The 16768-nt window shown below is 41.9% G+C and overlaps 1 long non-coding RNA gene across 1 annotated transcript; it reads right to left on the reverse strand.

Annotated features, from left to right (window-relative positions):
• Positions 1-10566: 10566 nt before the first annotated feature.
• Positions 10567-15827, reverse strand: LOC309388898. The gene is made up of 3 exons (XR_014174864.1): positions 15420-15827; positions 14290-14409; positions 10567-10844 (listed from the first exon to the last, which is right to left on the reverse strand). It is a non-coding gene; the product is annotated as an uncharacterized lncRNA (long non-coding RNA).
• Between the last annotated feature and the right edge of the window lie 941 nt (positions 15828-16768).

A 16768-nucleotide genomic window follows, 5' to 3' on the forward strand; every position in this document is an offset into this window, starting at 1 on the left:
AATATTTTTAATATTATATATTAATACATCTTTCCTTAATTTTATATCAGTCAGGTAGCATGAGTGCATTATCTATCTGGAAATAGAAATGACATTTGCATCTGCCCAGGGACTTTCTGACATGAACACACAGAAAAAGGCAAGTTCTTAACACACAACCACAGTCAAATATCATTCTATATTCTGTTACAGAGATAAGCTATTGCAGAAATCCTTTTTGCAGCAGTCGACTTTCACATAGAAACCATATCTGCTGCTCCTTCCTCGATCACAGTCTTCATCAGTACCAGTACAACCCGCCTTTGAGAACTTCAGCATGTTTTCTGCAAAAGGAGAGCAAGATAGAAAGAGAGAGAAGAGAAGATGTTATTGAGAGCTGTTTGAATGTTTTCAGAATTTGTATTAAGAACATTATGGCATCTGCAAGTGCAGAATTTATTGGAATCACGGATCAAAGGATTGTAATACAATCAAGATTATAGAAGCTAATGAGTGATCAAATTCAATTTTTTTTACTACTGGTTCTGTGGGCGTGGCTTGTTGGGCATGGCAGGGGAAGGATATTGCAAAATCCCTATTCCCTTCCCACTCAACTCAAGAAGCTTGGGAAATTTTGAAAAATGAGATTACAAAAGCTCAGTCTAGCACAATACCAATGAAAAAGAAAAATAACAGCTCCCAAAAGAAACCAGCATGGCTGCATAAAGAACTCTCTGACAATTTGAAAGACAAAAAACCTAAGTATAAAAAGTGGAAAGGGTGGGGGTGGGGGGGACATAACTAAGGCAGAATATCAGCAAATAGCCCAAGCCTGTAAAGATGAAGTAAGGAAAGCTAAGGCTCACAATGAAGAAAGGCTTACCACAAAAGTAAAAAATAACAAAAAAAGCTTCTTCCAACATGTTAACAACAAGAAAAAGGTTAAGAAAACAATTGGTCCATTGCTGAGAGAAAGTGGCAAGAAGGTGACAAGCAACAGGGAGAAAGCAGAAGTATTTAACTCATTTTTTTTTTGCATCTGTCTTTACACAAAGGGATAAAACAGTCCAACCTATCAAAAACAGCAGCACAAAAATCAGATTAGGAACACAAATTGAAATAGGGAAGAAAATGGTAAGTGAGCACCTGTCTACCCTAGACGAGTTCAAATCACCAGGACCGGATGGATTACACCCCAGGGTTCTGAAGGAACTAGCAGACGAGATGTCAGAACCACTGAACTATATCTTTCAGAGATCCTGGAGCACCGGGGAACTGCCAGAGGACTGGAAAAGAGCTGATGTGGTTCCCATCTTCAAAAAAGCATTAAAAAAAATAGATCCAGGAAACTACAGACCTATCAGCCTGACCTCAATACCAGGAAAGATTCTGGAGAGGATAATCAAGGAACGAATTAGCGAACACCTAGAAGTAAACAAAGCAATAGCCAAAAGCCAACATGGGTTTGTCAAAAACAGATCATGCCAGACTAATCTTATTGCATTCTTTGACAAAGTGACAAAATTAGTGGACCCAGAGGAATGCTGTTGGTATAGTTTACTTAGACTTCAGTAAGGCATTTGATAAGGTAGACCATAACCTACTACTAGACAAAGTAGAATAATGTGAGTTGGACAGCATCACCACCAGATGGATTCGTAACTGGCTGACCAACACACTCAACGTGTAGTCCTCAATTGAACTGCATCTACATGGAGGGAAGTATGCAGTGGAGTACCCCAAGGCTCTGTTTTAGGCCCAGTACTCTTCAACATCTTCATCAATGATTTGGATGAGGGAATAAATGGGGAACTCAACAAATTTGCAGATGACACCAAGCTGGCAGGAATAGCCAACACTCCAGAAGATAGGCTTAAGATACAGAAGGATCTTGACAAACTTGAACATTGGGCACTATCTAATAAAATGAAATTCAATGGTGAAAAGAGTAAGGTTCTACATTTAGGCAACAAAAACGGAATGCACAGGTACAGTATAGGTGATACCTTGCTCAGTAGTAGTAACTGTGAAAGGGATCTTGGAGTCCTAGTGGACAACCATTTAAATATGAGCCAGCAGTGTGCAGCAGCTGCCAAAAAAGCCAACACAGTTCTAGGCTGCATCAACAGAGGGATAGAATCAAGATCATGTGAAGTGTTAATACCACTTTATAATGCCTTGGTAAGGCCACACTTGGAATATTGCATTCAGTTCTGGTCGCCACGATGTAAAAAAGATGTGGAGACTCTAGAAAGAGTGCAGAGAAGAGCAACAAAGATGATTAGGGGACTGGAGACTAAAACATATGAAGAATGGTTGCAGGGTATGTCTAGTTTAATAGAAAGAAGAACTAGGGGAGACATGATAGCAGTGTTCCAATATCTCAGGGGTTGCCACAAAGAAGAGGGAGTCAAACTATTCTCCAAGGCATGTGAGGGTAGAACAAGAAACAATGGGTGGAAACTAATCAAGGAGAGAAGCAACTTAGAACTGAGGAGAAATTTCCTGACAGTTAGAACAATTAATCAGTGGAACAGCTTGCCTCCAGAAGTTGTGAAAGCCCCAACACTGGAAGTCTTTAAGAAGATTTTGGATAGCCATTTGTCTGAAACGGTATAGGGTTTCCTGCCTAGGCAGGGGGTTGAACTAGAAGACCTCCAAGGTCCCTTCCAACTCTGCTATTGTATTGTATTGTATTACTGTAACATGTCCATGCAAACACTTTAGTAAAGATCTGAAAACGAAAAGGATACCCAGGGGAGATATTTTTAAAAAGGCCAGTCACCAAAGAAAGGTACTGTATGTAGAGATAAGTGATAGAAAGCCTAAAACAAACAATAAGAATGGATGCCAAATGAAGCGAATATGTTCTGGCACATATGTATTGATTGATTCGTACCCAAGGCACCCTTTATAGTTGTACTCAGCATCCTTGATCATTATTATTTTTTACACTATTGTAGGGGTGGGGAAATGATGGCTCCTTTATGACTTGGGGGGGGGGGGGCTCGGGAATTCTGGGAGTCGAAGTCCACAAGTCATAAAAGGCGCCATAGTTCCTCCCCCTGCCCTGCCCTATTGGAACACGGCTGTTCTACAAGATTTCAACTTACTGTGAACAACTTGGACTTTTATGCACTGCTGTTCCTTCTTTGGAAAGCAGATCGTGGGCTTCCTATTGCAGCTTTTCCCAGCATTCTTCCGAGAACAATAGTGGCACACCAAACTATATGCTGCAGAAGCAGAAAGACAAAACTCAGCTGGTTTGATGGTTACAAACTGTTGTGTATGAAGGGACCATGTTCTTATTTATTTTTGGAATGTTATTGCATGCATTGGCCGAATGTTCTGATGGTGTCCACAAACTCTCCAGAATTACAGGTGACATCAGGGGTGTCCAAGAACCCTCAAGAAATGTGGACTTTCAATTCAAAATAGAGCTGGAAGGGACTTGGAAGCCTTCTAGTCCCGGTCCCTGCTCAATCAGGAGACCCTATACCCTATAAGTGACCATCCAGTCTCTTCTTAAAAACCTCTGGCGATGAAGTACCCACAACTTTTGAAGGCAAGCTGTTCCACTGGTTAATTGTTCTCACTGTTAGGACGTGTCTCCTTAATTCCAGGTTGCTTCCCTCCTTGATTAGTTTCTATCCATTTCTTATCCTGCCCTCTGATGCTTTGGAAAATAAGCAAGATTACTTTATGCACAAAAATGGAAGGACACTTCAATCCCCACAATGGATGAATGCTTGAAAAAGCTGGTGGTGTTAGCAGAGATGGCTAAATTGACTGCGTTGATAAAAGAAAAATATACAAATACTTTTGTTACTATTTGGAAACCTCTTCTAGATTTTGTGCTTAAGGTGGGGAAAAAAGAAAACTTTGTTTGGGTTTTACTGATTAAATTGATCGCTTGCTATAGAAATGTCTAGTTTATACTATTATGTAAAAATAAAAAAATTGAGATTCGATGTTACTTCTTATTCTCCTGCACCAAAAGAATTTGGAGGTCACTGCCTTTTCTTTGTTTTTCCCTTCTTCTCTACAGTTTTTCTCTTCTTTTTTCCTTCCCTATTTTCCTATTATTTGCTTTTGTATCTTTTGATCTTAAAAAAGATTGACATGGAAAAAAATAAAAAAGGAAAATAAGTTGACACCCCACCTCTTCAACTGCTGTGGTGGCAGCCCCTCAAATAGTTTAGTTTACTTTATTGTCATTGCACCTTGTACAATGAAATTAAATGCCAACTTCAATGTACATCATAACTATAAAAATAAAAACACAAACACACATCCAAACACTGGAATACTGTTATCATGTCCCCCTACTCCTTCTTTTCTCTAGTCTAGCCATACCCAAATCCTGCAAGTGCTTTTCATATGTTTTAGTCTCCAGGCCTTTAATTGTCTTAGTTGTTCTTCTTTGCACTTTTTCCAAAGTCTCAACATCTTTTTTTTTGTAATGTGTTGACCAAAATTGGATGCAGTACTCTAGGTGTGGTCTTAACTAAGAATGTATAGAGTACTAATACTTGGTGTGATTTTGATTTTGTGCCTCTGTATATAGAACCAAGGATTGTCATTTTTGGCTGATGCCGCATACTATTGGCTCATATTTAAATGATCGTCCACTAGGACTCTCAAGGTCCCTCTCACAGTTACTGTTTTTCAGCCACTTGTTGCGCTTGTACCTTTGATTTTTCCACACGGTGGAATGTGTGAATGACTTTGGGGAAGGAGGGGAAGCGATGCTGCCTAGGAAACATTGACTGTGAGTTCCAGTCCTGTCTTATCTGAAATGGTTGATCCTGGAACAGACACTGTCTCTCATCCTCAGGAAGAAGAAGGTAATGATGAACTACTCTTAAAAATCCTGCCCATAAAACTATTCCTTGTACATGTCAGGAATAAAGACAGTCATGAAGTCATATAATTGTAGTTTACCAGGACTTACCTATGGGTGCAAAGCCAAGGCAAATGCAAATTGTGAGATAAAGGACTCTCTGCATACTTAGACCGCCTTCTAAGGTGCCCCAGAGCATTTGGCTAAGCAGACAACCTGTTTACTGAGCAAAATCTGGAGGAGGAATTTAGCCCTTGGTCCTCCTCCTGGGTAGCTTATCATGACCATTAGGATCTAAATGAAATGGGTCTGAGGACCATTAGGATCTAAACCTCAAGGTCTGAGTCTGTAAGAAGAGGCACAGCTAAGATAAAGGAAGTGCCCTTCAAAGCAAAGACTTTCTTTAGAATTAAGAGTTTATTGTAATATAAAGTACAAATGAAAATAAAGATCAGAAAAAAGGTGCAAGGTAAAAGAAAAAAAGCAATGACTTCCGATTATTTTCTTTGCAATGGGATACAAAACACAGTTTCAATCTCAATTTTATGCTTTACATTTCTAGTACATCCAAGCCATTTCTATAGATACAAAATTAATCTGGTCATCAAAACTTAAAATCAAGGATATATATTTATACACACACACAGACACACACAGAGCGAACTGGTAATAAAAAATTTGGAAACTCACCACTGATATGACAAGAATACCACTGACAAGAATATATATATATATGTGTGTGTGTGTGTGTGTGTGTGTGTGTGTGTATTCTTACTTTGAGCATAAAGTCCATAAAAGGTTTCCAAGTGGAATACAAACTGAATTAATGCTTCTCTTTAATTAAAACAACTAGCATTGCTGTCTCCATCAATAAGTAAAGGCTTGAAGAGAATTTTGTCTTTGATGTCACTAGAGATGCAGGTTTTTGAAGCATTCTCAGACCTTAATGCGACATGGCTTTGAGATCCTTTCTGGCTTGAATTTTGAATTTTGGACAAGTACGCAGACATTCAGAGGAATCCACCAGCTATAATTATTCTTTCCTCAACCAATACTGCAAAAAGAAAAGAAAAGAAGAAGAAGACATCATCAAATCTCTGAAATCTGGAATGATCTTACTGGATCAAGAATGGTTGCAGGAATTGGGCATGGCTAGTCCAGAGAAAAGAAGGACCAGGAGTGACACGATAGCAGAGTTCCAATATCTAAGAGGTTGCCACAAAGAAGAGGGAGACAAGCTATTTTCCAAAGCACCTAAAGGCAGAACAAGAAAAAAAGGATGGAAACTAAGCAAGGAGAGAAACAACCTGGAATTCAGGAGGAACTTCCTGGCAGTCAGAACAATTAATCCATTGAACAACTTGCCTCCAGATGCTGTGGATGCTCCAACACTGGAAGTTTCTAAGAAGAGATTAGGCAAGAATTCGTCTGGAAATGAAACCGAGATACTGTCAGTTCTAGCCTTGACCATGGAAGCAGCTGGGTGACCTTGGCCAATCTCTATCTCTCAGCCCAACTCACCTCACAGGATAATAGTTGTGGGGAAAATGGGAGGAGGAAGTAGTATTATGTTTGTCACCGTGAGTTGTTCATAAAAATAATAGAGACGGTGTTGCAGAAAATGACAGGCTTAGACTTCTCAGGATACAGGAAAAGTTTATTTGGCAGCCAGGTTCAGAAAGCAAGCACATAGCTAGCATTGGAAATTCTGAACAATCTTTATTATCGAAGCACGCATTCTTATACATTCTCAAAGACAGTGTAACACGGAAACACTTAACTCATTTCTTATTGGTTACCTTGAGGAAAAAGCCTTATTAAGGAGATGGGGGTCTTACTTCTCCTTTTGTTACAGGTAAGGGCTACGTCTCATTAACAAACTTTATTTGAACCTTGTGGTTTTGGACTTTTGACATAGGGACGTTGGCTAGAACATCTTGTGGTTGAAGGCTGATGACATTTCCCTGTCCCTTTAAGCAAGCATCTAACTGTTCCTTTTATGCCACGTCTCCATTCTTATATTTTTAATCCATATTTTATTCCACTTTAACGGAATATAAATGAATAAAAGGCTGCCAAAATGTGTTTGGGGCTCACTCCCACTTTGCTAAGTTTCTGACAATAAATAATTGTCTGTTTGAACACCATTGGTATATATCATTTATTATTTCGAGTCTGGGCCATGAAATGTTTTTCTCAGAGGTCTAAATGATACTTAAAATTGCTAATGAAGAAAGGCCTAAAATAGGCATTTTCTGCATGACTGAGTAACCAAAACTAGCCCACACAACTGAAATCTGGAGGAAGAGTTTTTAACGTCATTAGTTAACATAGTGTCTCCTCTGAGTAGGCAGATGATGAGAACAGAGTGTGATGCAAATGTTATTTTGGGACATATTAAGAGCAGCATTAAGTCCAGATCTCAAGAAGTAATCGTCCCATTCTACGCTGTCTTGACTGGACTCTGTTTGGAATAGTATGTCCTGTTCTGACACCTTAATGCCATCTAGAAAGGACTTTGACAAATTCACAAACCATAGATAGTTCAAAGGAGGGCTACTACATGACGGATGTCAAAGCAAACTGGGTATGCCTAGCCTGCAGAAGAGAACACTGAAGGTTAGGTAAAGGTAAAGGCTCCCCTCGCACATATGTGATAGTCTTTGCCAACTCTAGGGGGCAGTGCTCATCTCTGTTTCAAAGCCAAAGAGCCAGCGCTGTCTGAAGATGTCTCTGTGGCCATGTGGCCAGCATGACTCAGTGCCGAAGGTGCATGGAACGCTGTTACCTTCCCACCAAAGGTGGTCCCTATTTTTCTACTTGCATTTTTACCTGCTTTCGAACTGCTAAACTGGCTGAAGCTGGGACAAGTGACCGGAGCTCACTCCGTTATGCAGCGCTAGGGATTCGAACTGCTGAACTGCCGACCTTTCTGATCAACAAGCTCAGCATCTTAGCCACTGAGCTACCATGTCCCTGACTGAAGGATAGCAGTCTTCAAATATCTCCAATGTTGTTGGTAGACTTGTACTCTGCAGCTCAGGAGGACAGGCCTTCAACCAACAGGTTGAAAGTATGGAGAAGAAGATTCAAGTTGATTTTTTTTTTTTTGTCAGAAACTTCCATTTACTTCCAGGTTCTTGCAAAAAAAAGCCCCATAGTGAATGACCGTGGCGTTCGCTTAACAATCTAAAATTCATGCAGTCATGTGGGGACCTGTTTTATGACTGTCATGATTTGTGGGTGTCACCGTCGGAATTTGAGGACTACCTATATAAGTGAAAACCAGCATCTTGAATTGCACCCAGAAGGCCAAGGAGAAGCAATGCAAGTTGCTGAGATGTTTGACCCAGGTATTACCCAGATACACCCATAACTCTCCGCAATGCTTCACTCTGGAGCAGCTGTTGCTTCTGAGTGGTCTTCAAAATCCCCCACTCCCACAGAGCACATTGCAATGGTCCAGGTGGAAGGTGACCAATGTAGAAGTGAACATTGCGAGAAAGTGAGCATTTCCTGAAGGTATCTATGGAGGTTCTCAGTCATCCAGGTTGTTCCAAAAGTGCTTTTTAAAAATAAGGCAACTGGACCTTCTGATTTTTCTTTTAAGGCATTTCACTTCTCATCCAAGAAGCTTCTTCAGTTCTAACTAAATGGGGGTGTTGGAAGAAATGTCCATCAGGGTTCAGTTCCAAATGGGAGAGAAAGACACTGGAAATATGGAGGATATTTGGAAAAATGGTTTAATGGTAATCCAGCACATGGATGATAGAGACAGAGAGATTCATACCCACTCTTGGGCCCCGCCTTGAAGCTTCCTGTTCCTGTGTAAGAAATGTACTCTGATTGGTTGTCAGACTCCCATGGGGCCATGCAGGGGTAACTTTGTAGGTTGTCTTGAGTCCCAGGCTTGGTTGAATCTTGCTGGGTAATGTAATGAAGGGGCTTTGGGCAATTCCTATTACGGCTTAATGGCTTTCTTCTGGTTTGGATCTTGAGTGAGGGCTAATCCTATCACCCTGGAGCTGAAGGTCTTTTGTAGATAAGATAGCCCAGTCTTTTGTCTCGTAGATAGGTTGGCATCAGTCTTTCTGGGGCTATTAACAAAGGTGGAGGCTGCTTCCCAAGAGCATTTCTTCTTTTCTCATCCAGGGAGGTATAATTTTCTGCCTTTTTAATATTTCCTAGTGTTATGTCCTAGCCTCGGAGTCGTGGCTTCGTCTCCGAGGCTTGCCATTGGTTGAGACGCGTGTCTGTGCCAGAGCGGGAGAGTCTCTGTTCTCTGATTGGCTAACCGCAAGACTGCCTGCATATAAATTGCTGTAAAGCAGGAACTGTTCTTTATCTTGGGTTCTGAGTTGCTGTTGTGTTAGCTGTTTAATAAAGCCGTGTTAGTCGGGCCTTGCCTCACCTCAGTCATTGCCACCCATCAAATATATTACCTAGAATATTTCATTCTTCTAGGAGAGGGGTGGGTGCTAACTTCCTAGTGGGGAATGGAAGGGATATATACTCTCTGCAAACAACCAATCACTCCGACTTTGAGGGTCATTGAAACTATCTAGGGCAGCGATGGGGAACCTTTTTTGGCTCGCATGCCATAAGTGGGGGGGAGCACAGGGGGGTAGTGTGCGGGCGTGCCACATCCATTATGCAATGCGCGATCCCCCCCAGTGCGCATGCATGCACTACAGGCGCTTCCCCCCATTTTCTGCATGCTTTTTTTGCCCTCCCCAGGCTCCAGAAGCTTTATAGGAGCCTGGGGAGAGCGAAAACAGGCTCCCCCGCCCCCCCAGAAGCCCTCCGGAGGCTTCAGGCACCTTCAGGACGCTTCCCTGAAGCCTCCGGAGCAGTCAAAATGCACCTCCGAGCAAACCAGAAGTATGTTCCCGAACTTTCGGTTTGCCCATAGGGCCGGTTTTTTGCACTCCGGAGGCTTCAGGGAAGCTCATGAAGCCTCCGGAGGGCCTCCGGTGTGGGGGGAGGCTCTTGTCGCCCTCCCCAGGCTCCTATAAAGGCTCTGGAGCCTGGGGAGGGCAAAAAATGGCTTTAAAAAGGGTGAAGTCAGCTGGCCAGCACGCACATGCGGCTGGCCAGCTGACAGGGCAGCGCCTCACGTGCCCTGAGAAATGGCTCCGCGTGTCACCTGTGCCATGCGTGCCATAGGTTCGCCATCACTGATCTAGGGGCTATTCTGTATCCTCAAAGTCCCTGAACCAGAATGAAAATGAGTGTCCCCCCCAAAAAAACCCCACAATTGGGACAATTCTCCAAAGGGCTTTCTAAAAATATGTGCTGAAGTGTTGGAAAGTAAACACCTACACAGAAAATTGAAATGTTTCCAGAAAGAATTTAGCTAGAAAAGAAATTACTAGTGGGAATTAGAAAACTGTTTCTTTTCTCTTTTTTAAGTATGGAGTTTGTTTATGTATTGTGGGGTCCTTGATGCTCTCTGAGCTTGGTTGTTTTCTTGCAGACATTTCACTACCCAACTAGATAGCATCATCAGTGCTACAGTGTGACAGTGAAACAGCTCTGATGAGGTTACCTAGTTGGGTAATGAAAGGTCTGCAAGAAAATACAGAGAGCACCAAGGACTCCACAGCTACAACCCTGAGCTACAGATATTCTTTTCTACCCTAGGTATAGAATACTGAATAGGGAAATAAAGGCCATGATATTTTTATTTTATTTTTACAATAAAAATATATTTAATATTATATATTAATACATCTTTCCTTAATTTTATATCAGTCAGGTATCATGAGTGCATGATCTATCTGGAAATAGAAATGACATTTGCATCTGCCCAGGGACTTTCTGACATGAACACAGAGAAAGAAAGCTTAACACACAACCACAATCAAATATCATTCTATTTGGTATTACGCCAAAAAGATATTACACAGATCTATTTCGCAGCAATCGATTTGCACATAGAAGCCATATCTGCTTTTCCTTGCTCGTACACAGTCCACATCAGTAATGGAACAACCTGCCTTTGAGAACACCACCCTGTGTCCTGCAAAAAGACAACAAGATAAAAAGAGAGAGAAGAGAAGATGTCATTGAGATATTTTCAGAATTGGTATCAGATATGGTACCGGAATTGGTAACATAGTTAAGAACGCTATGGCATCTGCAAGTGCAGAATTTATTGGAATCATGGATCAAAGGATTGTAATACAATCAAGACTAAAGAAGCTAATGAGTGGTCAAATTGAATTTTTTTTTACTACTGGTTCTGTGGGCGTGGCTTGGTGGGCGTGGCAGGGGAAGGACACTGCAAAATCCCCATTCCCTCCCTACTCTGGGGCCAGCCAGAGGTGGTATTTGTCGGTTCTCCAAACTACTCAAAATTTCTGCTACAAGTTCTCCAGAACCTGCTGAATTTCACCCCTGAAGCTAATACTGTACAAGAAATCTATGCAAAAATAAGAATGCAATTAAAATACCAGAGAACCCCAAAGATAGTTCTCCCTAACAGGGATTGAAGTTATACATATAAATACACACACACACACACACACACACACGCGCGCGCGCGCGCGTGTGTGTGTGTGTGTGTGTGTGTGTGTCCAAAATACAATAATTTGAGCCTGGTCACTTGTGTCTTGAGTGAGAAATCTGGGTTGATTTGAATGATGAGCTGTTTGTTTGTTTTCTTGGATGTCCATCCATGGTACTTTCCAGGGTCTTCTCCAACACCAAAGTTCAGGGGGTGTCAATTCCCAGCCTGCTTCTTCCAAGTCTAACTTTCACTTCACAGGGAACACCATTCCTTGCACTATTTTGATCTTTGTAGGCAGAGGCACATCATGGCATTTAAATGTCTTTTACAAGCCCTCATGGCTGCTCCATCAAATTAGTCTGTAGTGTATTTCTTGATGCTGCTTGCTCTACTGTTGATGGTTAAGCCTAAAAGGCAGAAGCTACCCTTCACTTATGAAGGTTATGAAGGGTATAATATGTTCATTGGGCAGTGTGGTGAATACTGTAGGAATGTAATAAATGAATAAATTGCCAGTTCTGGTTGTTGTACCTGTTATTATTAATTTGGTGTTTTTTATACTTCATTTTTGTTCCATTTTGTTTCACTGAATGTCTAATTAGATATCACCAAAAGTCACCAAAACAGGAACAGTTTTAAGAAAAGTGGCTTGTTTCTCTCAATAGCTCTTTCAAGCTAGATTTAAGGTGGTAAATAACAAATAGGTGACTCTTAATTAAGGAAGTGAAAAGAAGAGGATCTTTGGGGAAAATGATCATAGCGTGGTGTAGTTCCTAATTGTAAGAGAATTTAAAGTAGGGTATGACTGAAGGCTTATCTTGGACTTGAAATCGGAATGCAGACTCCAATAAACTCAGAGTAATGATAAATGGCATTCCATAGAAGGAGAAGCCCAAGGAAAATGAATACAGCATGGATGCATTTTCCTACAAAAGGAGACATTAAAATACAACTGGTCTTTAACTTATGACTACAATTAAACCCCAGTTTTTTGTCTCTAAACACAGCAACTGTAAAATGAGTTTTGCCCAATTTTACAAGCTTTCTTGCCAAAGTTGTTAAGTGCAGTTGTTACGTTAGTGACATGGTTGTGTTGGAAGAAATGTCCTTCTGGGTTTGGCTCCAAGTGGGGAAAAAGACACTGGAGACATGGAGGCTGCTTGGAAAGATGGTCTAATGGTGGACAGGACCACATGGCTTGAGTCCTGAACAGAAAAGGTGATCACATGCTTCAATGTTGGTGGAGAAGAAGAGAAGGGCAGAGAAGAGAGGGGAAAAAGGGAGAAACACATTTTAAACACAAAGTAAATTCCTGCAGCTTCCTGCCCATCCCCACTTTGTCAATGGGTCATTAAGAAGGCCAAGCTAGTCCACTTTACATAATAATAAAGAGTTCTCCCCTTCAACTCCAAAGTGATGGGATTAAGGCAGGATAATAAGCCTTCACTCAACTGACCACATGGCATCTGAACTCAATCAAGCCTGGATTCAAAACTCACCCTAGAGGGTTGCCCTTGCATGGGCCCATGGGAGTCTGGCAACCAATCAGAATACATTTCTTACACAGGAACAGGAAACAGATAGGTGGGACAGAACAGATTATAAAAAGCCCTGCAAAGCTCTTCTCTTCCTCCTTCCTCTTCTCTAACAACATTGAAGCATGTGATCACCTTTTCTGTTCAGGACTCAAGCCATGCGGTCCTGTCCACCATTAAAACCATCTTTCCAAGCAGCCTCCATGTCTCCAGTGTCTTTTTCCCCACTTGGAGCCGAACCCAGAAGGACATTTCTTCCAACAGTTGTTAAGTCAATCTGACTTCCCCATTGATTTTGCTTCTCAGAAAGTTGCAAAAGACCCTGCAACCACTGATAAATACGGATCAATTGCCAAGCATCCAAATGTTGACCATGTGACCATGGGGATGCTCCAATGGTCGTAAACGGGGGAAATGGTCGTAAGTCGCTTTTATCAGTGCTCTTATAATTTCTAACAATCACTAAACAAACTGTTGTAAGTCAAGGACTATACAACCGTACAACTGTAAACTATTCCAGTGGAGGATTGTAAAACAGCAGAGGTCAACTTGGCCATGCAAACATTTTAGTAAAGATCTGAAAACGAAAAGGATACCCAGGAGAGATATTTTTTAAAAAGGCCAGTCACCAAAGAAAGGTATGTAGAGATAAGTGATAGAAAGCCTAAAACGAACAATAACAATGGATGTCAAATGAAGCGAAACATTTTCAAATATGTTCTGAGTCTGACACATATGCAATACAATACAATACAATAGTAGAGTTGGAAGGGACCTTGGAGGTCTTCTAGTCCAACCCCCTGCCTAGGCAGGAAACCCTATTCCGTTTCAGACAAATAGCTATCCAACATCTTCTGAAAGACTTCCAGTGTTGGGGCATTCACAACTTCTGGAGGCAAGCTGTTCCACTGATTAATTGTTCGAACTGTCAGGAAATTTCTCCTCAGTTCTAAGTTGCTTCTCTCCTTGATTAGTTTCCACCCATTGCTTCTTGTTCTACCCTCAGGAGCCTTGGAGAATAGTTTGACTCCCTCTTCTTTGTGGCAACCCCTGAGATATTGGAACACTGCTATCATGTCTCCCCTAGTCTCTTTCTCTTAAGCTAGACATACCTAGTTCCTGCAACCGTTCTTCATATGTTTTAGCCTCCAGTCCCCTAATCATTTTTGTTGCTCTTCTCTGCACTCTTTCTAGAGTCTATATGTATTGATTCCTACAAAGGCACCCTTTGTAGTTGTACTCAGCATCCTCGATCATTACTATTCTTTACACTATTGTAGGGGTGGGGAAATGATGGCCCCTTTATGACTTGAGAGAGCTCAGGAATTCTGGGAGTTGAAGTCCACAAGTCATAAAAGACGCCATAGTTCCTCCCCCCCTGCCCTATTGGAACACGGCTGTTCTACAAGATTTCAACTTACTGTGAACTATTTGGATTCTTAAGCACCGCTGTCCCGTCTTTGGAAAGCAGATCGTGGGCTTCCTATTGCAGCTTTTCCCAGCATTCTTCCGAGAACAATAGTGGCACTTCAAACTATATGCTGCAGAAGCAGAAAGACAAAACTCAGCTGGTTTGGTGGTTACAAGCTATTGTGTATGAAGGGACCATGTTCTTATTTATTTCTGGAATGCTATTGCATGCATTGGCCGAATGTGTCTTCTTCTTCTTCTTCTTCTTCTTCTTCTTCTTCTTCTTCTTCTTCTTCTTCTTCTTCTTCTTCTTCTTCTTCTTCTTCTTCTTCTTCTTCTTCTTCTTCTTCTTCTTCTTCTTCTTCTTCTTCTTCTTCTTCTTCTTCTTCTTCTTCTTCTTCTTCTTCTTCTTCTTCTTCAAGAGATCTGATGGATGCAAGCAGCCATTTATTGGTGCCCACAAACTCTCCAGAATTACAGTTTACATCAGGGGCGTCCCAGCTTGGCAAATGAAATGTGGACTTTCAATTCAGAATAGAGCTGGAAGGGACTTGGAAATCTTCTAGTCCAGCCCCCTGCTCAATCCAGAGACCCTGTATCAGTGATGGCTAACCTTTTCATCCTCACGTGCTGAAATTGAATTTGTGCCCACACCCATAATGCAATGCGCTCTGCCCCCCTGCACATGCACACACAGCCCGCCTAACGCTCCCATGTGCAGGCATGTGCAACCTCCCGTGCTCTCCCCCTCCCTGGCATGCGCTCAAGCAGAGGTAAGATTCAAACATTTTAGCAACCGTTTCTCTGCCAGGTTGCAGGGTGGGCGTGGTCATGGTGGGCATGGCCCACACAGCCTCTTGAACCACAGCGGGGGGGGGGGGGAAGCGTTTTCGCCCTTCCCAGGCTCCGGAGACTTTCCTTGAACCTACAGGAGGGTAAAAACGGCCTTCTCTGGGAGTCCCAGGGAAGGCAGTTTTGGCCCTCCCGGAGGCTCAAGGGAACTCTTTGGAGCATGGGGAGGGCAAAAAAAGGGCCTTCCAGAAGTTCCGGAAGTTTGGAAAAGGGCATTTCTGGACTTCCAGAACTTCTGGGAGACTCATTTTTTGCCCTCCTACAGCCTCCCTGCTGGCTGTGCACTTACCTGGCATCCAAAATGGGCCGCGTGGAGACTCATATGAGGGGAGGGGAGCGCAGCAGAGACCCAAAAATCAGCTGGCCGTCGGGAGGTGGGCACACATGCATGGTGCAGCTGGGCTGGGCAACGGTGGAGCTGGACTGGACTGGGCTGGGCAACAGCTCGCGTGCCCGCAGAGAGGGCTATGTCTGCCACCTGTGAAACGCATGCCATAGGTTTGCCATCACAGCCCTATACTCTATAAGTGGCCATCCAGGCTCTTCCTAAAAACCTCTGGCGATGAAGTTCCCACAACTTTTGAAGGCAAGCTGTTCCACTGGTTAATTGTTCTCACTGTTAGGACGTGTCTCCTCAATTCCAGGTTGCTTCCCTCTTTGATTAGTTTCTATCCATTTCTTGTCCTGCCCTCTGGTGCTTTGGAAAATAAGCAAGATTACTTTATGCACAAAAATGGAAGGACACTTCAATCCCCACAATGGATGAATGCTTGAAAAAGCTGGTGGTGTTAGCAGAGATGGCTAAATTGAGTGCGTTGATAAAAGAAAAATACACAAATACTTTTGTTTCTATTTGGAGACCTCTTCTAGATTTTGTGCTTAAGGTGGGGAAAAAAGGAAACCTTGTTTGGGTTTTACTGATTAAATAGATCGCTTGCTATAGAAATGTCCAGTTTATACTATTATGTAAAAGTAAAAAAATTGAGATTCGATGTTACTTCTTATTCTTCTGCACCAAAAGAATTTGGAGGTCAATGCCTTTTCTTTCTGTTTCCCTTCTTCTCTACACTTTTTCTCTTCTTTTTCCCCTCCCCTATTTTCCTGTTATTTGCTTTTGTATCTTTTGATCTTAAAAAAGATTGACATGGAAAAAAATAAAAAAGGAAAATAAGTTGAACCCCCCCCCCCTTCAACTGCTGTGGTGGCAGCCCCTCAAATAGTTTAGTTTACTTTATTGTCATTGCACCTTGTACAACGAAATTAAATGCCAACTTCAATGTACATCATAACTATAAAAATAAAAACAGAAACACACATCAACACTCCAAACACTGGAATACTGTTATCATGTCCCCCTACTCCTCCCTTTCTCTAGTCTAGCCATACCCAAATCCTGCAAGTGTTTTTCATATGTTTTAGTCTCCAGGCCTTTAATTGTCTTAGTTGTTCTTCTTTGCACTTTTTCCAAAGTCTCAACATCTTTTTTGTAATGTGGTGGCCAAAACTGGATGCAGTACTCTAGGTGTGGTCTTAACTAAGAATTTATAAAGCGGTACTAATACTTGGTGTGATTTTGATTCTGTGCCTCTGTATATAGAACCAAGGATTGTCATTTTTGGCTGATGCCGCACATTATTG

Source organism: Natrix helvetica (genome assembly GCF_964273705.1).
Source record: "Natrix helvetica genome assembly, chromosome: 1".
Classification (NCBI taxonomy): Eukaryota; Metazoa; Chordata; class Lepidosauria; order Squamata; family Natricidae; genus Natrix; species Natrix helvetica.